General features: G+C 37.1%; 1 long non-coding RNA gene across 1 annotated transcript; it reads left to right on the forward strand.

The window, feature by feature from the left end:
• On the forward strand, positions 1-11,692 carry LOC118352995 (uncharacterized). Its single transcript, XR_004811085.2, has 2 exons — positions 1-136; positions 11,506-11,692. It is a non-coding gene; the product is annotated as an uncharacterized LOC118352995 (long non-coding RNA).
• The last annotated feature ends 14,222 nt before the right edge of the window (positions 11,693-25,914 follow it).

Genomic DNA, 25,914 nt, shown 5'->3' on the forward strand with positions numbered 1-25,914 from the left:
GAGAGTGACTGACATGCCATGGAACACAACATGCTCTGTGTTCCCATCTCAAAAGCTTTGCAAGAACAGAGGCCACAAAAGGTCACTGGATACAGTGAATTGAACAGGAAACTTAGCATCACCCAATGATGCAAAGGTAAAGTTTTTTATTTTTTATTTTATTATTATTATTTTTTTAAGATTTTATTTATTTATTCATGAGAGACACACAGAGAGCGGTAGAGACACAGGCAGAGGGAGAAGCAGGGTCCCTGCGGGGAGCCTGATGCGGGACTCCATCCCAGGATCCCGGGATCCTGCCCTGAGCAGAAGGCAGATGCTCAACCACTGAGCCACCCAGGTGTCCTGGTAAAGTTTTTTAGAAATCTAGATAACAGAGAACATTTGGTACCAGCAGCCCTGAAACTTTTTCCATCTATAGATTCTGAGTACATTCCATTTGTTTCAGAATTAAACCTAAATCCAAGATCAAATAAATAAATAAATAAATAAATAAATAAATAAATAAGTAAATAAATGTATACCTAAAGGAAATAAGGTTTCTAATTTTAAAGAAACTTAACTTCCTGAACCCCCATCCCCATCTCCCAAGTTTTAGTTAAGTGTGTGAACATATATTAAAAACCAGCACGGATAGCTTTGAAGAAAATTCTAACAATATAATTGGATGCATATTTTCTTTGGACCATGCTAAAGCTGCATTTCTTAAAGGAGCACATAGTACTTCATAAATAAAATATTAGCTGCCCATTGATGTGAACTGTACATTAAAAAAATCATGGACATAATTTTTAAAAAACAGATCAGATGTTAAACATCCATGTGAGAATAACTATGCAGTTTTTAAAAAAACTAAGTCTTGTTTTTTTGGACTAGCCATTAAAATACATCATAATTCTGAAAAGCTTGGGAATTTCATCTTCTAGAAGATAAGTTCCATAAGGAAAAGAACTTTTTTCTATCTCAATCACTACTCTAACCCCAGAAGTGTGCTTAGGACACAGTAGATGCTCAATATGTATTTGATGAATAAACAACTTCAGCCATGGATGGAACCATAACATGGATATACTTGTGATTTATAAATTTAACAATCAGCCTCAGAACTTTACACCCTGTAGGTGGCCCCCTACCTATGTCACTCCATACCTCCTTTATACCCAGCATAAGATCCACAGAGGTGTCTCCTCATGATGAAGAGAAAAAAATATCCATGAAGAATTGTAGTGGCTTTAGATGAATATTATGTGCAAAAAACTCCCCAAATATCATTTTCTATAGAATGGTGCAAAAAATTATGATATTTTTCCTAAGACCAGAATAAATTCTTCCAAAGTTAAAGAAAACTTTTTTAAAAAAATTATTTATTTATTTATTTATGATAGTCACACAGAGAGAGAGAGGCAGAGACACAGGCAGAGGGAGAAGCAGGCTCCATGCACCGGGAGCCCGATGTGGGATTCGATCCCGGTCTCCAGGGTCGCGCCCTGGGCCCAGGGCAAGCTCCAAACCGCTGCGCCACCCAGGGATCCCAAGAAAACTTAATGTAATTTTTAGAGTCAAAGTCAAGATAGAATAGTATATTATCTCTACTAAAGTAGTATTCTTCATTTCAGGCTTCCAAACAAGGGAAAGGCAATTTTTTTTTAGACAATTATTCTAGAAAGTGAAGAGAAAAAAGAGAAAGTAAAGAGACTTATTACTTTAAGGAACTGTAGTCAGACTTTATTTTCAGCAATATTTAAACCCTATTTTTCCCAAGGTTTTAATTTTGAAAGCAAGGTGGCAAAGATGATAAAGAGCCAGTACAAGAGTGCTACCTATTTATTCGATGTACACCCAGCTTGGCGCACCTGGGTGGCTCAATCTGTTAAGCATCCACCTTCGGCTCAAGTCCTGGTCTCAGGGTCCCTGGGATGGAGCCCTGCATTGGGCTCCCTGCTTGGCAGGTTGCCCACTTCTCCCTTTCCCCCTCCCCCTGCTTGTGCTCATTCTCGCTCTCTCTCAAATAATAAATAAAGTATTGAAAAAAAGATGTACACTCAGCTTGTGTTAGAATACAAATTATGATAGCCCATGCCCATGAGAAACAAAAAGTCCAGTTATAGGTACAAGACTAACAATCAGGAAACAATTATACACTTCCTTATTGCTCTTAAGTTCTAAATCGTATAGAACAAATTCCAAATGGCCTAGAGATGAGAGGTAATTCCCCACCTCACACAATGTCCAAGGCATATTAGACATGCAATAAATATTTGATAGGTAACTGAATGCTGGGATGAATGGATGCATGAATGAATGGATGAATGGATGAATGAATGCACGCTTTTAGAAGTTAATCTCATTTAGGATCCTGGAGGATGATAGCCATCATTTGGTTGGTGTCTCCCATGAATAAAATTTCAATTTTCCCTCCCTTTCCATCTTCACACACATGATAGAAGCTGTGTCAACACTGTATAGAAAAAGTGGAGAGGTAGAAAACACATCATCCTCTTAATTATATCAGGTGGTCTTGGAGACACAAATTGTCTAATGCACCTGGCCTGGCCTGGACAGATTCTCCCACTTAGGAATTAATTCTAGGAGACTCAGAGGGTTGTGGCCAATTGACCAATTAACTATTTGCAATTGAGCCTGGGGCCATGCAAGATCAAAGGCTGGGCAGTCATCTGAAGCCCAGTGAAAAAAATGGCAGAAGAAGCCAGCTGGGAAAACTTGAATAAAAGCAAATTAAGAAGCAAAGCCCAGAAAAAAACCATGGTCCTTGAAAGAGAGACAACCTGAAAGAGGAAGAAACTATTTGGAGAGAAGGGGCTAACCAGTCCTGTCACTTCAAGATTCAGTTTTATCTGGATTCCAGCGAGACCTCCTTCTCTCACTTAAATCAAATTACTTTGGGCTAGTTTCTTCTTCTTATGTCTAAAAAGCCCAATTCAAACTTTCAGCAAAAGTTTTTTATTCTTTTATTATTTTTCCCACTGTAATTTGTTAATATTGTCTTTACCTAGTTTTACATAATATAAACATTGGCTTGGAAGTTAGTTTTTATTTTATTTTAAAGATTTATCTATTTATTCATGAGAGACACAGAGCGAGAGGCAGAGACACAGGCAGAGGGAGAGGCAGGCTCCTTGTGAGAAGCCGGATGGAGGACTCAATCCCAGGACCCCAGGATCACGAGCTGAACCAAAGGCAGACACTCAACCAATGAGCCACCCAGGCATCCTGGAAGTTAGTTCTTAAAGCCATTTTAACTATTTCATTATGCCAAGAGAGTTCCTATATTTTCATATAATTTTATAGCAATTCTGAGAGAAAAGACAAATTTATTGTTCCTGTGAATTTCTATTCCAGTCAAATTTTAAAAATCAAACACTTTAAATTGTTGTAAATCAAACTAAGCATGCAAAGATGCCATCTATAACTTTGAAGAGAATGTCTTGGACTAGTATTTGGAAACATTTATTGAAACAAAATATTTCATCAGTTTTATGGGGCTTTTGTGGGAATTTAGCAAATGTAGCATTTATACAAAGTCCAAGCACCACTGGAAAAGTTCTAAAATGAATTAATTATTTAGCTGGTCATGTTCACAACACAAGAAAAAGGTGAAACAGGATTTTTCTCCACAAAGTTGAAAAACTTCCCAGTGATTTTTTTTTTTTTTTTAATGCTTTGCTAAAACAGCTTGGGGGGGGGGCGGGCGATGGTTCACTGTTTAAAAGTTAACTCCTGGGGATCCCTGGGTGGCTCAGCGGTTTAGTGCCTGCCTTTGGCCCAGGGCATGGTCCTGGAATCCTAGGATTGAGTCCCACATCAGGCTCCCTGTGTGGAGCCTGCTTCTCTCTCTGCCTATGTCTCTGCCTCTCTCTCTCTCTCTCTCTCTTTCTGTGTGTGTCTCTCATGAATAAATAAATAAAATCTAAAAAAAAAAAAAAAGTTAACTCCTGGTACGTGTTTAGCTGTTGGGTGTTGTTTTGTTTTGTCTTGTTTGCCCCTGGGTACCATGTTTAATTTGTACATCTCAATCATCTGGATGATCTTGGTAATCTGAAACTGTTTGCTGTGAAACACACAAACCTTCATCCCTGAGGTACTTAGAACTAGACCTAGTAGAATGAAGCAGTTGTAGAAGCCACCATAACTCTGCCACCTATGGCTTACTGTTCTTCACACCTGGAGGGCCTCACTTAAAAAAGGTACCGGAATACATGCTCAAGGAGATAGATCCTAGAGTTCTGACTTCTATCTCAGGTGTTCGGATAAAAGCCAAAAACCTCTAAGAGCATGTGGCTTAAAACCAGTTACACTTAAGAGAGGCACATGCTAGAGGAAGGAAGATTGTAAGTGATCTTTGGGTGACCTCATCACTTATAGAAGATAGAAGTTTGATAGTCTTGTTCTTGGAATACTTCCATTAAGATTTAGCAAAATTGCTTGATAAGTAGGTTAACATAAGGTTTCCTGCTGGAACTCAAGCCATAAGACCGAAAACTCTCCAAAGGTAAGGTAGATTGAAGTGTCCATGCTATAGTCAAAAGGAGTATCAATGCCTTGGTCAACAATTATATGCATAGAAATAGCCCAAATCGTGTCTTTAATTTCCATACAGCATATCATATTTGACCCAGAAAAATGAAGTAATATTTTTAAGATTTATTTATTTATTTATTCATGGGAGACACAGAGAGAGAGGCAGAGACACAGGCAGAGGAAGAAGCAGGCTCCATGCAGGGAGCCTGATGTGGGACTCAATCCCAGGACCCTAGGATCATGACCTGAGCCAAAGATAGATGCTCAACCACTGAGCGACCAGGTATCCCCCCAAAATGAAGTAAATTTATAAAAGTCACAGAGGAAAAAGTGAAAACTTTTGGGACTATAGGAAAGTACTGGATCTCAAAATTCAAATCTAATTCCAAATTGAAACTAGCAGTTGTATCTAATGATTCTGATTTCAAATCAGACATCACAGGAAATGAAGAAAGGAGATTTTTAAAAAGTAAGTTCTATCTTAAATATTTGCTTATTGACAGATTTCTACTTTGTTTCTTTTCTCCCCATGTAATACTACCCAACATTCTCTTCCTCTTTATTTATGAAAACTCAAACATCTTCAGGCCTCAGTCTGCAACTAAAATGAAGACACCATGTTATGGGCTTCTCTCTGCTCCCTGCTTATTAGGAATCTTAGGCTCCAAAGAGTACCTACCAAGAAATTCTGGCCATTTTGTGTTTTGAGTGTTGAAAACTAGCAGGTTGTGCTGGTTCAGACTCTCCTGGCTTTTTGCCACAGTCTATGGGGCATCAGTGTATTTGCCTGTCTGGTGTCCTCAGTGCTGTGCTACACTGTAGTGCCATCGGGGCCCTGGCTTTTCTTCAGTCTACCCTGCGAGGCAGAAATGGGGAAAATATTTTTAATTCCTGAATTCAGGACTCAAACTACTCATGACCACCCCATCCAGGAATAAGATGCCACATTATCCTATATATTTCCTTTGTTCTCATCTTCCAAAGCCTTCCCAGGGCTTCAGACACAAAACTTCCTCCTCTCTCTATCCTCCCTTCTCCAAATGCAAATCAGACATACAAATATATGCCTGGATTGCTGAATCCAAAAAGCTGTTCTCAGTTTAAGCTAAGAAAAGACCTCCATCTACATCTACATTTGCTCCTTTCAAACACCAGACTCCAATAGTTAATAAAGATGAGATGCAGAGTCACCTTTATACCTTAGTCTTTTGTATTTTCAGTAGGATGAACATCATGGTTCTTCGTAGCTTGCCAAAAAATTTGAATGGAAATGCGCTGAAGTAGCAGCAAAACTTTGTGCTGGCAAGGTGAAATGACATGTGCTATTGTTCACAGGAAATAATGGCAAACAGAAAGATTTTTGCATCGTGTCAAACAGATGGAATAGGCATGGATAGAAAGAAAAGAGAGAAACGGTAAACACAAGTTGGGAGCTCCAGTGACAGAATTAATAGGTGTTATACATGGAAGAGATGGCCTGAAGTGGTTTATAACTGCATCAAGATAGAATCTATTTTACCAGTATAATTTTATGTCAGCCGGTATCACGCATGGTTTATACAGTACAAGCAGCTTGGAAGTGGAAAAAATTTGTTTCCAACAGAAGGGCTGGAATTGATTCAGGTATGCTACCAAATATCGAGATGACCTGGGACTGACCCGGACGGAGGAGGAGTGACCCAACAGACGACTTACAAGGTGGGAACTAAAAAAGAAAAGAAAGGGATATAGATGCTCGAATGAAGAAAGGTCACAAGGGCCCAAAAGGAAGATTATGTATTGAAAAACAATGACTTGCTTGTTAGAAAGAAAAACTTGATTTAGGCCATAATATGTATGCTCTATAAATTCTCAATTACCAAGGCAAGGAGGAAAGTTGTTTTTAAACTAGGTTATTAGAAAATATTTAGATCACTACTGCCAAAATAGAGACAAATCTGTACTCTAAATACAAAATCTTCCGAGTCCATTCTGTTTTTCATCATTCTAGAGTTGTGAGACTTACATACTATTTTCAGATGCAAAGTTCTGCTCAATTGAATAAAGAATGATTGATATCTTAAACAAACTGGATCATCAGGTTCCGTCACTTTCATAGAGTCTGAATCAGTGCCATCCCCTCTTCGGAGTCAATACTTAAAGATGTTTCCAAGGCATCACAATATTATGTTGGCCTAGTTACAACAGAGAAAGTATCCTTTCTAAATTCCACACGTGTGTGTGTGTGTGTGCGTGCAAGCATGCTCACTGGTGGGGTAACAGGCAGCCTTTGCTCTATAAACATTCCCAAGACAGAAATGTATCACTAGCAAAATTGTAAGGCACAAACTAGCACAACTTAAAAAAAAAAAAAAAATCAGAATTCACACATCCAAGTGTGTGTTGTTGCTTTTAAAAGTATCCATTTGGGAGGTGCATAGTTATTCTAATATAGCTGCTAGGACTCTAAATTTTTTTTACAGTTTTTTTTTTTTTTTTTTTTGAAGATGGCCTTCGTTTTCTGTGCCATATTTTTTTGGAAGTCTTGATGGTAACGTATTTTCATCTTTTGGGTGTAAATTGATTTATAAATAACCAAAAGTCAGTCAGGAGTAAATCTTAAGAACAAGAAAGATAATTAAATTGGGCAATATCATAAAAAGGTAAGGTGAACTTTGCAAAAACTCTGGATGTATCCTTCTAGGGGTATTTTCCTTCTGTGAGCTATTAATTTTGTTACATCTCACACTTTCAAATCTGTTTTGAGATAACTTTGTTCCTTTTGCTTTCATAATTAGTAACATCCTAAATTCTGCTTCTGACAAAGAGAATAGGTTACACGTGTGTATGTTTGTTTCATCACGTAGTGAAAGCAAAGAATGCAGAGTTCATTTACATTTAGCAGGAAAAAAAAATGTTCCAGATATAGTTTAAATCCACCATTGATAACTAAGCAAAATGCTTGCAACTAAATCAAAAATACACTTCTTTATGAGATTACTTTTAGCTAATTCTTTCCATTATCTATGTAAAGGTCTACTCTGCAAGATGCTTTGACAGGAATTTTAATACAATTTATAGTATCATATTTTATTAAAGATTTTTCTCGTCTTGCAAATTTTTTAAATAACTTTTCTTATGCTCCTCAGTTAGAACTATTATTTGTACATTTTTTTCCTGTGAGCGATATGGGCAATTTTTGGTACCAAATACAGTAAAATGACGTTGTGCTATAAATTCCAGAACTTGAATTCAATATAGAATCATCCTACTAGCCTTTAAATTCTATCAACTCAACCAAACTTATTTATGCAAAGTGTTTCTCCCTACCACTGTGCTCATTGGCAAATACTGCTGAGTTGGGTGTTTTGTAGCTTCTAAAATAATTATTCAATATGATATTAGGTTATAGAATGTGAGTCACAAATCCCTGAAGCCTAGAGAGGCCCTAGAAGGTACACTCCACTGTCTTTCGACTTCACCACGCCCACACTTGAATCTTATGTCTTTCCTACCTATTTAATTTGTTTTCTAAAATATAGAATATATGTTTCAAAAGTCCAATCATACCAAAGTCAAAAGTGGAAGGAATTCTACAACTGCAATATTGTGAAAATATGCAGCAGAGTAAGGGGTCAAAGGCTTGTCCCAAAATAGACATGGCTACCATAAGGTGGTGGACTTGCAGGCTAAGTTCCCTTTCTTTCATAATTGAATGAAATTTAATCTAGTTATTTTGGCCAAAAGACATAAAAGGATATCATGCCTCTGAGATGTGGTCTCGAGAGCATGGTTGCTTTACTTCAGCACTATCAGCATTTGGGGCTGAATAATGCTTTACCGAGGGTGAAGTGGATTCTGTGCTGCACATTGTAAGATGTTTAGCAATATCCCCAGCCTTTGTCCACTAGATACCATTAACATCCCCTTTCCCCAAAATGATAGCCAGAAATGATTCAAGATGTAGTTGAGTGTCCCTGGGGGACAAAATCCTCTTTCCCTGCCACTCCTCCTAAGTTTATTTATTTATTTTAAATATTTGTATTTATTTATTTGAGAGAGAGAAAGCTAGTGAAAGAGCATGAGCAGGGGTCAGAGGGAGAAGCAGGTTCCCCACAGAGGGGAGCCCGATGTGGGGCTCAATCCCAGGATCCTGGGATCATGACCTGAACCAAAGGCACTTAATCGACTCAGTGACACAGGCACCCCTTTTCATTCTAAGTTTAGAACCACTGCTTCAGAGCAACCATTGTGATATTTAGAAGACGGTTCTGATAGGAAGTTACAGAAGTCTTACTTACATTGTGTCCTTTTAAATTCATGTTAGTTTAGTGTTTTGCCTCACATAACTTAGGGTCAAGAAAATACATCCTGGGGATGTCTGGGTGGCTCAGCGACCTGCCTTTGGCTCAGGTCGTGATCCTGGAGACCTGGGATCAAGTCCCACATTGGGCTCCCTATGTGGAGCCTGCTTCTTCTTCTTCCTTTGTCTCTGCCTCTCTGTGTGTGTGTGTGTGTGTGTGTGTGTGTCATGAATATATAAATAAAATATTTAAAAAAAAAAGAAAATACATCCTGACCCATGTAATATAAATTTTCATCAACTATGTTCCCAAGTTCATAAGGTCTTTTTAGCCTGTGAACCTGCATTTAAGCCTATGTTCCTGCATTCACCCCAAATGTTCTCATGTAAGAAGAAAAGCTTATAGACAATAAAAAATTGTATATGGCCAAAGATAGCATATACTGGCATTATAAAATGTTTCTCAAATATTTGCAGCATGTCACGGCAACAGAAGTTGCTATGGAGTAAGTGGGTCAGAATTACCATCGGAGTAGTACCCGAAATACCTTTGGATTATTATAGTCCAGGCCAAAGCAAGCAAGGCTTATTAGACTCAAGAGGCGCCCTTGGAGGCAGTTAAAACATCCCCAGTCAGATAGCATTTGCAGGAAACACAGGGCTGAGTTAAACAAGTGAGCACCTGGTAAGGTTTCAAATACTCTGAGAACAAGCCTGATTCTGTATGTTATGCTAGCAGAAGCTTCAGGTCTATTCTTACCCAGCCCCAGGAGTTTAGTAGGCAAGTGACAAAAAAAGGACGAACTTCAAATTTCAGTCCAAAGAAGGATCAGGCTTTATGGAACATAAAACTAACTCAGGAGCAAAGTAATCACTTGAATAATGTGCAGACTGTGATAGCAAGTGAATGAAGGAGCCCGGAGTGGCCTTCCAATTTCCTTGGCAACCAGATAAGTGAGCAGAAAGCATCAATGAGTTTTAAGACGCAGGTATGCTACACCTGAAACGATTACGCTGTATGTCAACTAACTGGAATTTAAATAAAAACTAAAAAAAAACAATAACCAAAAGAAAGGATAGATTCCATATGACTATCTCAATTAATGCAGAAAAAGCATTTGAGGAAGTACAACATCCACTTGTGATAAAAACTCTCAGCAACGACTTAGTGGAAAGAGAAATTAAGAAAACAATCCCACTTACAATTGGACTGGAGAGAATAAAATACCGAGGAATAACCTTAACCAAAGAGATGAAAGACCTGTAGTCTGAAAACTGTAAAACATTGATGAAAGACATTGAAGACAACTTGGAGAGTTTTTTCATAAATCAAAAATATAGAGATCAAAGTAACTTTGAACGATAGAAATGTATGAGGTCGTCTTACTAATAAAATGGAGTAATAAAAGCTAAGAAAATATCAATCCATCAATCAGTAAAATGCACACACATGCACACTTGATGTACACAAACAGCTGAATAATAATGATGATAATCCTACTGAGTGACAAAGTATAAATAAACTCTCTCCGGCTTTGCAAGTGCAAAACCAGTTATTCTAGTCTTGATGTTTTAATAAGAAGCACTTCCCATGTATAATAAAGGCCACAGTGAACTGTGTGAAAGTTTGCAGTGCCTGGGGAGGGGGAAACTGGCCCAAGACCAGAGTCATCGGAATCGTGACCCCTGACAAACTCCAAGCTCCTGAGAAGGCGGCACCGAAGACGGCTTTACCAGAGGTCAGAAATATGGGAACGCAGTGCGTGTGAATGCAAGCTATGTGACACGTGTTGCTTTCACATTCCAGCTGTCCCCACAGCCTCAGCTGGGAGAGGCAGGTCGCACACACGGAGCTGGAGAAGCAAGGAAAAACCTGAGCTGTTTTGATCACCACATAGGTTGTTTGCTCTCTTCCATCCGAATCACGATCACATCTTATTTGCAACGGAGACCTGGAAATCTTTCTCAATGGCCTATATTTCTTTTCGGAACAATATTCATTTTCCTGTGGCATTACTCCTTCCTACCAATTATCTTTGGGTGCAGCATATTTTGTAACACTTTGATCCAGAACTGATCATTATAAAAGTTATAATCCTACACATCAAAAGGTTGGAAGTAAGAGTAAGCTGAGAAACATGCAGGGGTTGGAGAGGGAGGGAGGGAGGAGGAGGGAGATAGAAGAGATCAGATAAAGTGATACAATAATGAGAAAGGAAGTGATTTCTGTGGATCAAATAGAAGAGAGAAGCTACTTCCTAAGGCCTTGGGGGAGGCAGGTTTCCCTCACTAAAGATGACAGTAGATTGACAAACCTGTGCAGACTGTTCTCACTCTTCCATAGAGATTCTCAAACTGTAGGCATTAAACATAGCATTAAGACCACGTACAAAATCTTTTCCTCCGAAGTAAATTGCATTGTTTTATTACTACAATATGTGGCTCAAGAGGCAAGTCGTTATTTTCAGTGTCTGGGAAGACATTAGCTCCACAAATAAGGGGCAGTGTGAAAAATTTAGGATCATAATAGAGCCAACAGGATTATGTTTCTCTGGGCTTCCATGTAGAATTAAATCCTAAAATATGCCTAAGCTCGCAGAACCAGTCTGCAAATTTTGCACTCCTTCTGTCCATTCTTACCAATAGCACCCATAACACACAACTTTTTCCCCCTCCTCCCCCAGGCACTTCAAATATCTCCAGGACAAGAAACTGTAAACAGATGCCTGTGGCCAGAAGCACAAAGTTTTACGGATAAATGTGTCTGCACTCACACAAGTGGAACAAAGGAGAGGCAGAAATGTTTACTTTATATTTAACAGCTACAGTCTTTCAACTCGCAGTTATGAATAAACTCTTTTTGTGACTAAATCCTAATCTGGTCATTTAAAAAAAAATAAAAAATAAATAAAAAAAAACAGAGACCCAGCTCAATACCCCATCACAATCCCACCTTAAAAATGTAGTATCTTTACCTATCTTCAGGTACTAATTTCTTTTTCTGAAAATTCTGCCACATGTTGCTATTTCTCTGCCATTTAATATATTTCAGTTAAATTCCTATCCTGGGTAAGTGGTATCTTTAAATAACCTGTGCAGGGTTTCTTAATAAGTTTTCGCAACTATCCGGTTGAAGCATGTATATTCATTTTAAGACACAGCTTGAAAGTTTGGGTGATAATTTGATAAGTAACAGCTATTGGATAACTGAAGAGAATAAACACATATAAGCCTTCCCTTTGTGTTTGATTAAAAGAATATTTACATTTCATTCATGGTGTCTTCTTATATTAAATTTCTTGAGGTCATCAGATCTTGATGCTAAAAGGGCAGAGGAAAGAGATAGAGGAGAGAGGCTCTGAGAGGATAGTGAAAACATATGGTGTCCATCTTGCAAGCATAAGGCTTCCTGGTATTATTGTGACTCTCCCAGTGTTCAGAAAAGCTGGAATAAGCCAGTAGGCAATCTGCTGTCTCGTCAGAAGAGTGCCAGAAACAGGTGGTGCCGACCTAACCTTTTCCTTCCACCTTAGCAAATACTCTTAGCAAATCCTGCCCTGGTCATCATAGTCTTGCTTTAAAACATTTATTTGAAAACCAAGTGTCTAAAAAAATGACAGTTACTAGGAAGTCACGATGCCTGAAATTGCTGTTGCTTTTTTCCCTTTTGTCTTTTACACTTTTATGAATTACATAATTACATAATTTTGAAACTAAAAATGAGTGTACTTTAAGTTCATTTCTGTGAGTTTTGATAATTGGTGTATATGCCAAGGTGACACCACCAAAAACAAGATACAAAACATTTCAGTTACTCCAGAAATTTTCCTCCTGCCCCTTTCCAGGCACACCTCCCAGTTGACTGGTTTCTATCGTCATAGGTCATTTTTGCCTGTCCTTGAAGTAATACACCTTACTGAGAATGGCAAGCTATTCTCCAAAGCAGTTGTAACACTTTATGCTACTAACAACATTGTGTGACTATTCAAGTTGCTCTACATTCTTGCTAATATTTGGTGATGTCAGTGTTTTAGCCATTCCCATGAGTATGAAATGCTGTCTCATTATGTTTAAGTTGCACCTTCCTGATCACTTGATGTTGCGTATCTTTTCGTGTGCTCATTGGCCTCATTCCTACATGAGATGGCTCATTCTTACAATTTCTTTCATGAAGTATATGTTCAGTTCTCTTTCCATTTTTTATTAGGCTGTTTCACTTTTTATTGTTGACTTGTAAAAGCTTTTTACATATTCTGGATATTAAATTCTATTTCACAAAATAGAAATGATAAGAACATTTTTCCCAGTCTGTTGCTTGCTTACTTTTGTTTTATAAGCAGAAATTTTTGATTTTGATGAAACCCAAATATTCTCTTATAGGTGGTATCTTTTAAACTCTATTAAATCTCTGCACGTCCCAGGAAGGCAAAGATATTATTACTTGTTTTCTTCTAGAAGATCTTTTAAACATTTGTATTTATTCACAAGAGACACAGAGAGAGAGAGGCAGAGACACAGGCGGAGGGAGAAGCAGGCTCCATGCAGGGAACTTGACGTGGGTCTCCAGGATCATGCCCTGGACTGACGGCGACACTAAACCGCTGAGCCACCGAGGCTGCCCTAGAAGATTTTTTACTATAGTTTTTATGTTTAAGTTCTTGTAGGAGAAGCAAAACTTTACCTCTACCCTCTTAGGATCTCTGGCTAATTCTGAGAATTAAATTGGCTTAAGATACATTTACAGGAGAAAAGCAGCCCCATAGGAAAATGAAGACCTAGAGAAGTGGTTAGGCCTAAGTGTTTATATACAGGGTTGAACAAAGAGAGACAATTGTAGAAAAGTAAATGTATATGGAGAATAAAGGAAGATAAGAGTTATTTTAACAAGGTCTGTTTGTACATATTTCTCTTGGCCTCAAGCCCTTGTCTCTGGTTATAAGAATATTTCTTTCTTCCTGGTGTAGAAGAGCATCTTTCACATAGAAATTTCACCTCTTACTTTTAGAAAGAAAAAGTGAGGTTAGAGTGTTCTTCTTGCACCTGCTGTTTTTCAAGTGTCTTTAACTCAAAATAATTCTATGCCAACATGACATATTTTGGGGTGGCATAATATGCCACCCCTCATTTATGATACACCTCCACATAACATTTTTGTGTATTGAATGAGGCCGAGTCAATAAAATTTTTAAAAATGGATATCCAGTTGTTTCTGTATCATGCTTAAGAATTTTCTCTTCCTCATCATTGATTTGATTTGCCACTTTGGTCAGATACCAAGTATTTATGTGCATATATATCATATATGTGTGTATTCATGTCCCATAATGTGTACATATCACATATTTGTATATGTGCCTATTTGGGGATTTTTAAATTCTGTTTTATCAATCCATTTTTCTGTTATTATTCCAATACCACACTGACTCAATTACTGTGACATTGTACTAAGTCCTGAAAAAAGTTGTATAAACGCATTATCTTTGCTCTTCTTTATCAATAGTGTTTTGCTACTTCAGGTCCTTTGCCTTTTTAGAATAACTTGTAATATCTTCAAAAAGTCCTGTTGATATTTTTATTGAAAATGTATCATATCCATAAACTATTTGGTGGAAGATGGACAGCTTAACACTACTGAGCCTTCCAATTAATGAATATGATATTTATTTAGGTTCATTAAAATTTTTTTTAGTAATGTTTTGAAATTTTCTCATCTCTTGTTAGATTTATTTCTATGTATTTAAGGCTTTTGAGGTATTTAAATAGTATTTTAAAATTTCATTTTATAACTTTTAATGATACAATATAATAATATAATACAATTGATTTTTGAATATTGAAACTATGTCTGAGACTTTGCTAAATTCAATTATTAGTTTCAGTAGTTATTATGTATGTGTGGGTTCTATGGAGTTTATACACATACAATTATGTCATCTGTGAAATATGACAGTTTCACCTGTTCCTTTTTAATTTTTATGTCTCTCTTTCTTTACTGGCTTTATTGAAGTAAGTAGGACTTTGGATAAAATGTGGAATAGAAATAGTGACAGCCATTCCAATATTTATCCACGTATTTCTCTTTCTGGGGCTCTTACTTCTTTCCTGCATATGCTAGTTTTCACATGGCATAATTTCTCTTCATTCCACAAACGTCTTTAAACATGTGTCGTGGCACAGATCTGGTGCAGATGAATTCAACCTTTTTTCTCTCTGAAACTGTCTTAATTTCATCTTCATTTTTGAAGGCTATCTTTACAAGGTATGAATTACAGGTGAATAGCTTTTATATTTTAGCATTAAATGTGATTAATTTCTCTTCTAGCTTTGCACTGTTTGTAATAAGAAGGCAGCCATTATTCTTATCATTATTCCCGTTTGTTGTTGTCTTTTTTATTTTTCTATTTTAAAAATATTTAAAAACAGGACTTAGTTGGAGATTTCTTTGTACACACTTCACTTATGATTTTTTGTACTTCTTTCATGTCCTTCACTAACTTTGGAAAATTCCCATTATTCCCTCAAATATTTCTTCTTGCCTCATTCTTTTTCTCCTCTCCTGGAACACCAGTTGCACCTATGTTAAATCATTAAACTACAGATCTCAGGTACTCTATCTCATTACTTCTATTGTTGGGTTTCTTTTCTATCCACTTCATTTTGGACAATTTCTACTAATTCATTTCTAAATTCACCAGTTCTTTTTGGTGCCCAGTCCAGTTGTCAATAAACCCACTGAATGAATTCTTAATTTTCTGTATATTTCACTTCTAGCATTTCCATTTGCCTTTGTAAAAATGTTCACATATCAAATAAAATTCCTATCTGTTCTCCCATTCATCTGTCCTTTACCCATACTGATCATGGTTTCCCTAAAGTTCCTGTCTGGTAATTTCAATACCCAAAACATTTTAGTACTATTGTCTGTGTCCTCTCTTTAACATGGATTGTGCCTCCTTTCACTGCTCATCTCATCTTTTTTTTTTTTTAATTGTATTCTGAACACAGTGCATAAAAGAACAGTAAAGACTAAAGTAAAACATTATTTTCCCACAGAAAAATCATACCCTTCCTTCTGTGAAAGTGTAAGTTCAGTGTGCTGGGTCAATCTAATCTATAATCTAGTTATGTTTGGACTCAGTTTACCACTGGCTTCAGATTACTTGTGAATGGGATCAGGAATTTCCCTTTAGTTGTGCTTGGGGATCTCAGCCCCGATGATACTCTGGAGAATATTTGTAATTTTCATCCAGCTTCCAGCTTTCTGAACCATCGGCCATTTCTTCTTTGATTTATAGCCTTGTTAACTAGATTTTTGAGTCATTAGAAAATTCTCTTTGCATTTCTGCCAGAATTCCTGAATTTTAACCTTGGACCTACCCATGACTGATTGTATGACTTGGGTGAACCTCCTGAACTTTTCCATCTCATTGCTTAAATAGAATAAGAATCATTATTACCCTGTATATTAAGGAGTGACTTAACTAAATTAAAGAGCTAACATGCATATAAAAAAAGGCCAACGTGTTCTAGTTGAACTGAATGTGAAAGTCAAAGTTAATTTTGCTATAGGAAAACAAAAATATTCTTTTTAGATTGATCTCTATCATTAACATTTTGAATCCAGTAGTCTCAAATCAATTGCTAAATCAGCAAGTATGCGCATTCTTCTACTATAGCCCCATTTCCTCACAAATAAGGAAGAATTAAGTCAGTTTGGTTACTAGAAGAGATGGTGGGAGCACCTAATCAAACTAAAGCCTATCTGGACTCCTGAAACCTTTTTTATTTGTAGTAATTTTCTAGTGATCTCCCAGACTTTAGGAAATATGATATACTAATGCAGAAACATACTGAAAGACAATATGGATATTCACGATCTGCTGCAAGAAAGAAGTAAATAAAAAGAGAAGGAAGGGCGACTACCCTAGAGTTAATATCCGGCATTATTTTATCAACCATCTGCAATCCCTTCTCATGCATCGTCCTAGGATTATAGACACATTAGGGTAGCATAGCGAGTTTCTGTGCTATCTGTAACTGCAATTTAAAATAAGAAGTTTGCGTTGTTGAAATTAGCCCATATCCACTGCCAAAAGTACATGATCTAGTGTCTAACATGTAATGATACTATTTCTGAAAACTGTGTTGTAATTAAATGTCACAGTCTTGCATATATTTTAGACAACTCAGCTCTGAAGTCAAGTCAGGTCACTGATAGAAAGTTATTGGTCAATGATCCCATTAAGCAAGTTAAAGGATGCTCTATATTCAAAATGACTTCATCTTCTCTAAGGATAAAACCACCACATGATCCCAAAGGATGTCTCCTTGTCCTCATGAGAACTCCATTAAAAATTAATATCTCCACCAATTACAATAAACTGTAAGGAGATTTCACATTTATTGTGGTGAAACTTTATTGTAATGAGAACATTGCTAGGAAAAAATATCCCCAAATAGCAGGGTATGAGGTCAAAAAAATAATTGAAAGAACCTTCTCTTCACCTTATTGCCTCACAATAAGACCTAAGAAAATATTTTTGATCCAAGATTGCGTGTGGTATATAATTTACCAAGCCCATATTTGTAAAGCCCTGTACTGAAGAGCAAATAAACTCTTCAATTGAACTAGTTCCTTTGAACTTGAGGAAAATAATTTTACTTCTGTAAGTTCTTCTCGTAAGAATGATTTTTTTATATAGAATAGACTTAGCACACCTTTATTATCCACCCCCCTTCACTCCAAAATACACAAAATAACAATGTAAAAGTATAGAAAATATTTTTTAAAGTATTAAAAATAGAATCAAAGAACCATAGATTCTTTCGGAATTTCTGAGATTTAGAAAGCATACATAAGCAGAACTCCAGCAAAACAGAACTGGAGGAAACCACAGGCTTCTAACGTATGTAGGAGAAGACTGCTATGGAGGTAAGAGGTTTCAAAGTCTCTAAGCCTTTATAAGAATTAAGGGAAAACACTGAGCATTTAAAAGGAGACTTAATCCGAGAGACTTAATTTGGAGCAGCAGGCTAGTCAGTGTCTTCCTTTCTCCTTCTTTTGTGCTATATTGGCTTTAACAACTGGTTACAGAAGGGTATTGGGGTTGGAGGAGTTTTACAGTGCTCAGGTAGTTACTGACTTCCAGGAGTGATGGAAACTCACATTTGAAAGACAAGCTTCCATTCTAAATGCTTCCTCCCCATACACTGAGAAAGGTTATAGAAATACTAAGGGCACATGAGGGCTGAGTCTCAGATTCAAAGCTATAGGCAGCCAAGAAACACTAAACATTTTAAGAAAATCAATAATATAGAAGCTAAGTAACAACAACAAAAAGAATACACCCCCAGGAAATAGTTATTAAGCTAACAGAAAGACTTAGAATAAATATTAAAATACTTAGAAATGTTTGAAAGAACATTGCATCTATGAAATATATTTCCTAGAGCTCTTAGAATGAAAACGAAAATGAAATGAAATGAAATGAAATGAAATGAAATGAAATGAAATGAAAGAAAATCTCAAGACGTAAGCATCAAAGCATCAGTAGTGGTGATATGTACTCCATAGTGAAAGACTGGGATGAAGAACTGAGCTGAGACATTCTTGCATGGAGCAGAATATGTGGATAAAAAGAGGGAAAATGTAAGTGTAGAGTTCTGTAATATGAAGAGTACATCTAGAAATCCCCAAATCTACATTATAGAAATTGCAGAATAAGAAAAAAAAAAAGAGAGAGAAAATGTAGAGAATATGACCAAATCAATACAAAGCAAAAAATCCTCAGGTCTGAAGAAAGGATGGACCTTCAAACAAAAGTGCTAAGTTAGATTTTTAAAAAAAGCCAAAGCCACATGTATCATTGTGAAATTTCAGAATTGTGAGGATTAATAAAATCCTAAGGCTTTCTAAAGAAAAAAAAGAGAATCATAGGCAATCTAAGAAAACAAAACAAAACTGAAAAATTGGCCCGACATAAGCATAACTTCTCATGAGCATAATTCAATACTAGAAGACAGATATTACTATCTTCCAAGTTAAAGAGAATTATTTCAAAACTATAATCCTATACTCAGCCAAGCTAGAATTAAAGTAAAAAATAATATAAATAAATATTCCGAAAATCAAAACCTCAGAGTGTTTACCAAGCTAAGCAATCTCTGAAAAAATTAGTTGAGGACACAGAGCAACAAATAAGCAACAAATCCCCCAAAAGGGCAGGCTGTAGTCCCACATATGTATACTCATATAAAGAGTAGTAGTACATCCCTAGTAATACCTAAATAACTGTTGATGTGCAATACAAAACCCAAAGCATAATATAAACACTTAGAGTAAACATTTCAGTTCAATTGAATATGAGAGATGCTAGAGTTAGTGAAGAAGAAAATGAAAATTAAGTAAGATTCTCATCCTTTTGAGGGAGCAGATACGGTAGTTTTAATTCTAAATAGCAAATAGAAAAAGTAACCTTTAAAAATGTACTAAAATTGTAAGAGAGTATTGGATGAATAGGATTTATAGCTTCTAACTCATAGTGTAAGAATAAGTCGATCTTAGAAAAAATACTAATTTGGGGATCCCTGGGTGGCTCAGAGGTTTAGCACCTGCCTTCAGCCCAGGGCGTGATCCTAGAGTCCCAGAATCAAGTCCTGCATCAGGCTCCCTGCATGGCGCCTGCTTTTCCCTCTGCCTGTGTCTCTGCCTCTCTCTCTCTCTCTCTCTCTCTCTCTCTCTCTGTGTCTCATGAATAAATAAATAAAAGTCTTTAAAAAAAAAAGAAAAAATATTAATTTGAAAATATGCTTTCAATCTTCCTCTTGTACCTTTGAGGGTAATGCCAAATGTAGTCATTTCTGCCAAGAATGTGTTACCTTTGCTGAAATGTTTTCTAGCTATTTGCCTATTAGTATATTATTTTACAGTATATGCTACATCATGTCATGATGCCAAGAATTCCCTGACAAGTAACAATTCTCTGAAACTAACGGGGATTATCAAATCTAACCAGTACAGCCTGCCATGTGTTTTCAACTTTCTTCAAACTGACTCATGTCATGAGTGGCTCTACTGGATGCACTTGAGAAATGTCTAAGAAAACCTCCTATTCCAGCCATTAGTGGAGGCTTGGGCTCTAGCACGTCTTCTTGATTTTGCAAAGGTCTGGTTAACACACGCTGGTAGAAACTCCCATCTGGAAAAATATCTCATGCTTTTCATAGATGAAGCGTGTGATTCTGGCATATAGGAATTAGTCTTCCCTCAAGTTCATTTAGATACAAGAAAAAGAAATTCAGAAACAGAAAATCTCTGAGTTTCAGTAGCCTCACATAATAAAATGCAGCTATTTACAAAACTAGTGTGTCTGTCCATGCTTGGTCCAGCGATGGGTCCCAAGGAAGGTGGGGGCAAATGTGGAAAGAAAAACCAACGGTACCCAGAGATACTATTCATTTAAGTACATCATACCTGGGGGCTTTTTTGGCTCAGTGACACACTTCAAGGTAATGCTTTTTTTTTATTTTTTATTTTTTAAGATTTATATATTTATTTGAGAGAGAGAGCAAGTAAGGGGAGGGGCAGAGGGAGAGAAATCCTCAAGCAGATTCTGCAGTGAGCATGGAGCCCAACTCCGGGCTCAATCCCAGGATCCCCGAGATGGTTCCTATTTCACAAATGTATACTTTTGAAGTTATCATGAGACCATTATTTGATAGTTTAGTAAACTTAGCTGTTAATGAGCTAATACCCTTCATGCATACCCTGTGAGTGGCAAAATTATATGTCCCAGTTTCTCTGTAATTTGGATCATTTTTAATGAAATCCACAAAGAGCAAAATACAAAAGCTCCCCAGTGGATCTAATCTAGTAAATCTAAGGATTCAGTTGTGTTTCATTTACTAGACACATGTTGATGAAATTCACTTAGCATTTAGTTCTAGCTATTGTCCCACAAGGACCTGAAATTACTTAAATAAAACAGACAATACAGAGTTTGCAAGAATGAGTCCATACTCAGCTTAGTCAAACAGCACATAGAACACTTTATCAGAGAAGCTTCTTCAGATATTGAATCCAGTCCTGGAAAAGAAGAGGTAGGACTAGAAACCCAGTTGACACTTCACCAAGGCCTTCTTCATAAACCCAAACTCCACTACAGCAACCACAAACAATTTCATCAGAGAGCAAGAGCGCATAAGTAGGTGGTAATGACTAATTGAATGGGGTGACGTGGGACCTGGGTGTTCACTTCCCATGTGAGAATGCCAGAGACCGGAGGAGCCAGCATGAGATTTTACACAGTACCCAACTTTGAGATCTCTTGCTGTGCAGGGAAGAAGAACAGAAATTCTAGATTTAATAGCACCACATACAATGCTTGAAACACTTTGTAACTTTGGGCTCTTGGGGATGTGTTGGTTTGGATTTGGTTTTGGATTTTTAATAAAGCTGAAGAATTATGTAAGGCCCACTAACTTGCAAAAGTAGGCCAAGAGCATACAGTAAACATTGCTTTTTAATATTTCTCTGATGGCACAGTGAGCAATTTAAATTGAGAAAAAAACAGATATTTTTGGGAGTCTTTATTTTGGAGGGGTTTGCTTTGTCTCAAGCACTGGATCTGCCATGTGCACACACACATACACACGTACACACACGGACACACACAATATGACGTTGCCTCCCTGGTATCTTTGGTAGCCCCAATCCATATTGTACAAATGCTGGTGGTTACACCAAAAATAGCAATTATTTAGATCTTCCTATGTCCCAGATACTATTCTAAGTGATTTCATCTTATTAACTCAGTCTTTAGAACAGCTGTATTATGATCCCTATTTTTTATGCGATAAAACTAAGGCTCAGAGGCATCTGGGTGGCACAGTCTGTCGAGGGTCTGACCTTTGGTTTCAGCTCAGGTGTTGATCTCAGGATCATGAGATTGAGCCCTGAGTCTTGCTTGGTGCTCAGCAGGGAGTCTGCTTGAGATTCTCTCTCTGCCCCTCCCCTGCTTTCTCTCTCTCTCTCTCAAATAAATAAATAAATATTTTAAAACAAAACAAAAAACAAAGGCTCAGAGAGGTTAAGACACTTATTCAAGTCCATATAACTAGTAAATGGAAAGCCAAACTTTAAACTCAGAAAACCAGTCTGTAATCTTGCCACTATATTCTACTATCTCTCCCTGTGCTAAGTAGCCTCTCAGTAAGACTGAGGAACACATATTCCATGATTTAGTCCTTAAGCAGTAGACGAGAATGAAGACTTGTATTTTCCCACAATGGGAGCCAGTTCAGCACCACAAAAGCAGCCATAATGTGGATTTTTACCTTGTGTCTTAGAGTAAGGACAGACCACAAGCTTTACAATACAGAAATATGTCCAGATGGGATCCACATTATTTATGCTAGATTGCACCATTAAAACAGGTCTTCAACATAAGGTGGGTCAGTTCCAAGATCCATTTAAATGTTTATATATGTCTTGGACTTAATCCTTAAAATTGTACTTCTCCTGCTGGAAAATTAACTAATTAATTTAAAAGATGTCTCCTATCTTCCCCTATGATCTGCTGTTCCCAACCAACTATAAGTCTATGGTGGCATGTGGAGCACAGAAGTTTGAAAAACCTGAATCTTCTTGGTTCTGCTACTGTGTGATGGATGCCAAGTGTTTTAACCATTTTGTGACTCGCCTGCATCATGTATAAGTTGTAAGGATTTCTTCCAGATCTAAAATTCTGATAGTCTAGCTCACTACATCCTGTGTAGGCATTTCCATCAATTCCACAAGCATTCAAATAGAATACAGATTTCTTGAAAAGAGAGATCATGTTCATCTTAGTCACCATCACATATGTAGGACTTGGCACTCAGTAGGTAGTCTTTAAATATGTGTTGGATGTTTGGAAACATAAAAATATTTCACATACATAATAAACAAAAATAAAAACCAAGGGTTTCAGAAAGAAACTCTGTATTGAGAACACTAGGGAAAAGCCAGAAGTATTTAATTTATAATTTACACATATTCTGAGAAAGATCTGATAGGGTTCAGGACACACTATGCCCAAATATGGCACATTGCTCTATCGAATATCTTAAGCTGAAGGAGTTTGAGAAAATGGCAGAAGGAAGAAGATCACTCTGACATGCCCCTGTCACCCTTCTTGCCTAAAATAGGTCATAAAACTCCCATGTGAAAGGTAATGTCCCTGTACCAGGAGAGGGAAGACATTTTTATCACCAGAAAAAGGGAATTGGGGCCAAGAAATCTGTACAAACTTGTTAATCTAACCTTTTTCTTCCTAGTTACTTCTTTGCCATTTACTACTCCTAGCACAAGCCCCTCTCTGTTCACAAATTTAGTGTTTCTTTATCTAAAATATATAAAAGTTTTCTGCTCCAGTCGCTCCTTCAGCTTTTCATTCTTCTATGAAGATTCCCATATACATATACACATTTAATAAAATCCGCATGCTTTTCTTGTTAAGCTGTCTCTGTCAGCTTAATTTTCAGACCCAGTCAGGGACTCTTGAGACAGTCAAGAAAAAACTTTTTCTTCCTACAGATCTAATAATGAGTCCTTCTTCTCAGAGATTTAACTCAAGAGCTTGCAAATGTCTTTGCTTCTCCTACAGTTTTTATTAAATTCATTATAGCCTGAGAGTTGCCAATAAATACATCCTATATGCATAAGAAAAGTGCTATTACATCACTGTCCTTCCTCTTAAAGCCAAAGTTTACACAATACAATGGACAACTAGAAGGCTGTCTAGATATATGCATTGTCTTTTCAACAAGCACCCATGTCTCACCGGTACTTACACTTTGTAGACAGCTCACTCAAGTTGATTTGTCAACATTAAACTTGGACACACCCACACACCCCCCCACACACACACACTTTAACATTATTACCTTGAAGATCCAGAATGACCGATGATTGGATGCTAAGAAATCTTCAAAGTTGCTCTGCAAAGTTTCTAGGTCAAATCTGAACAACTACCACCTACTTTTTGGTGGGTATTTTCCGCCTGAAATTATGAATTTGAGTTCTTCTACTTCTCTCCACATTTTGTCTAAAAAAATTGCGATTGCCATTGAGAGCTGACTTAGGTTCAGTCAAATTAGTTTCAGGAAAATAGCAAAAGGGCTCAGGGGGTTTGTTTCATGCCATTGAATTTATGAATTATTCCTTAATAAATGAAGTCTTAGGTATGTGAAGTTCCTCTACCTATTGATGAGGTACTTTTGATAGGATTAAATGAGAAGAATGGGATAAAAATCTTAAAAATGAATAAACACTGTTTAGTGATAAGATGTTTTCTGCTATGTTACAGTTTCATGTTAGATGAAATCTTTCCCATAACTGGTTGTTAAAGTTCCAGTCAATTGACTTGGATTAAAAACTAGAATTTTGTATTTAGTGATGTTTATTTTACTGTTAATGTGTATGTATTATCCTAAAACGACAGAACTTGATCACTTTCACTTAAATTCATTTGGAAATCTTGTTCCTGATTTTAAAATATATTTAGAAGAAGAAAATTTCTTCCACTTGCACTTCTGTTGCTACTTTCCTAATCCAAGCAAAACCCATCTGTCTTCTGGATTGCTGTAATAACCTCCTATCCCTTTTCCCTACTCCCACCCTTGATGATTTATTTATTTATTTTCACCAGAGCAGATCAGGTAATCTTGTTAAATGTAAGCCAGGCGGTGTTTAATTCTGCTCAAACCCTCTGATAGCTACTTGTTCCACTCAAACAAAAAGGCAAAGTCTTTACCATAATCACATGATTCCATAAGATCCACCGTGTACACACACGCACAGGTGCAACCGTCTACCTTGCTCACTTCACACCAGCCACACTGGTCTCTTGCAGCTTTTTGGTCAGATTAGGCTTGCTCTTGCCTTCCAGTCTTCGTACTGATTATACTCAATGTCTGAATTGTTATTCCCCCAAACCATATGATTAAATCTCTCACTTCCTGCAAGTCTGTGCTCAAATATCACTTTCTTAAGTTCCCACTACCCTATTTGAAACCCCATCTGATCCCTCAATGTGGACTTCCTAGTCCACATATCCTGCTCTTTCTTTCCTCCATGACACATAGCACTTTCCAACTTGTATATATGGAAAAATGTGAGGCCATGTTCAAACCAGAAAGACACAAGCGTATTTATTATAGCTATTGCTAGCCTTTTGTCTCCCCTCCCCTCCTAGAACATAAACTCTGAGGGGGCACTTTTATATTTTATTTACACATTTGTAGCACATTTTGTGACACATTTGTTTCATGCACCATGTTTGGGATATGTTAATATTATCATAAATATTTGTTGAATGAATGAATGAATTTAAAATTCTCACCATTAATTAAATTTTTCTCAAAAAACAAAACTCCAGAGTACATTGATGTCTGGTTTTGTCATTTAACAAGGTCAGGGCCCTATGTCTCTGAAGTTTCCTTGGTCTTTCCCTCATCTTGATTGTCTCATAGTTGTCATATGGCCGTTGCTATTCCGGGCATCTTATCTGTGGTCAAGGCATGAAGAATGAGACAGTAAAAAAGAGTATTTCTCCTCTAGAGAACAAAAACTTTCTTTCCCTTATCTCCCCTGTGGACTTTTTTTTTTTTTTTAAGATTTTATCTATTCATTCATGAGAGACACAGAGAGAGAGAGAGAGGCAGAGAGAGAAGCAGACTCCATGCAGGGAGCCTGACATGGGACTCGATCCTGGGTCTCCAAGATCACGCCCTAGGCCAAAGGCGGCACTAAACTGCTGAGCCACCAGGGCTGCCCTCCCCTGTGGACTTCTACTAGCTTATATCTCACTGATCAGAACTAGGTCATAAGCTCAAGTACAGCAGTAGAGAACCTGAGAAAGGAGAACAGGGTTTCCATAATTGTTTTAGACCAATCATGAATCTCCAGCTTCTGATAAGAACCACATGATCCATTCAGTTGTGTCTAAGGGGAAGGGATACTAGAGAGGCAACTAAGAATTTGCCACAGTCAAGCTCACATGAAATCTGCAATCTATTTGCTAAGTCTAGAGTTAGCACAGAGAAGGAATGAC

Source organism: Canis lupus, chromosome 31 (genome assembly GCF_003254725.2).
Source record: "Canis lupus dingo isolate Sandy chromosome 31, ASM325472v2, whole genome shotgun sequence".
Taxonomy (NCBI): domain Eukaryota; kingdom Metazoa; phylum Chordata; class Mammalia; order Carnivora; family Canidae; genus Canis; species Canis lupus.